Raw genomic sequence first — 1,277 nt, forward strand, 5'->3', positions numbered from 1 at the left:
ACTTCTCAAAATAAGCTGATTTCTACAGCTTGGCCAAACGTGCTATTAATATGAACAAAGTATCACCACTTGAAAGGTATCTGCGTCCCTGTTTCTAGCAAAGAATATCAATATTTACTGCAACAATAAGCACAGACGAGTGTACAAATAATGGGAAAAAAAAAAGAAAAAAAGATCAGTCTGTGGTACAAGCTGGATTATGGAAGCATCTCAATAGAGCATAATCTAAGATATCTTAGCCCCTTTCCCTCTTAGAATTGGTAGCTGCAAATCATAAATGAAGAGGCTGACCTCCCAACGTATAAACACCTTATAGTTGATCAAGGAATGTGCAAAGCAAAGTTAGCTTCACGTTGTATGGTTTGTAAATATGGTTGGTTTGAGTTTTGTAAACCGTTTATTCCTCAAAATATCAAAAATATATTTTAAGCCTAACAAAACATGGAAATTTCAATGTCATTCAGCAACATACACTTGTCCATTATGGTTGTGCAGATTTGAGGAAATTGTGATGGTTAGACTTGTTAATAATTGGACTGAGAATTGGAGGGCTTTACCCTAAAGGGAAGCCTATTCAAAAATTCTCAATGGCCAGGGCAGAACCCAGGCCAAAGAGGGGGTTTGGAAATAGTTTTCAACCAGCAATAGACGCGCCTCGGTTAGAACCTCACTAGCTGCGTCATTGCCCCAAGCGCAAAGATAATTGTCTATTCTTTTGCAATCGAAATTTGTAGCCCTCCTTTCTGGACTCTTATCTCCACATGGTCGATGTGGGATAACAGCTGGTCTTGAAAATTAGTTGGATTCTTATACTCAAAAACCTAACTTCCAAAAAGGTGAAACTGAATCTGACTGCTCATTAGTTTAAATTATTTCACTTGATTAACTTTACATTAGTTACTTAGTAGTAGTAGTTTCTTATCACATGAAGACTTTTAAGGAACTAAACCTATTCTTCTAATAAAGTTACTAATTTTAATGCATAGCAGCCCTATATATAAAGGGAAAAGAGTCAAATATACCCCTCTACTTTTGAATATTGTCCACATTTAACCTCTGTTATACTATCCGGCTAAATTTACCTCTACCGTTATACTATCTGGCCAAATTTATCCCTATCATCAGCAAACATTTAAAAATTACCCCTTAATCTGTTAAGTAATCCAAAATTTCCCAAATTCCTTTTATTTAAACCACTTGTTGTTCTTCTTGCTCCATTATTTTCAGAAATTACTATTGTAATTATTCAAGTTACTAGACTATACAAATTATTCATA

General features: G+C 34.9%; 1 non-coding gene across 1 annotated transcript; it reads right to left on the minus strand.

The window, feature by feature from the left end:
* Positions 1–549: 549 nt before the first annotated feature.
* LOC117281087 (U4 spliceosomal RNA) lies at positions 550–701 on the minus strand. The gene has a single exon (XR_004511704.1). It is a non-coding gene; the product is annotated as a U4 spliceosomal RNA (small nuclear RNA).
* Between the last annotated feature and the right edge of the window lie 576 nt (positions 702–1,277).

Source organism: Nicotiana tomentosiformis, chromosome 2, assembly GCF_000390325.3.
Source record: "Nicotiana tomentosiformis chromosome 2, ASM39032v3, whole genome shotgun sequence".
Classification (NCBI taxonomy): domain Eukaryota; kingdom Viridiplantae; phylum Streptophyta; class Magnoliopsida; order Solanales; family Solanaceae; genus Nicotiana; species Nicotiana tomentosiformis.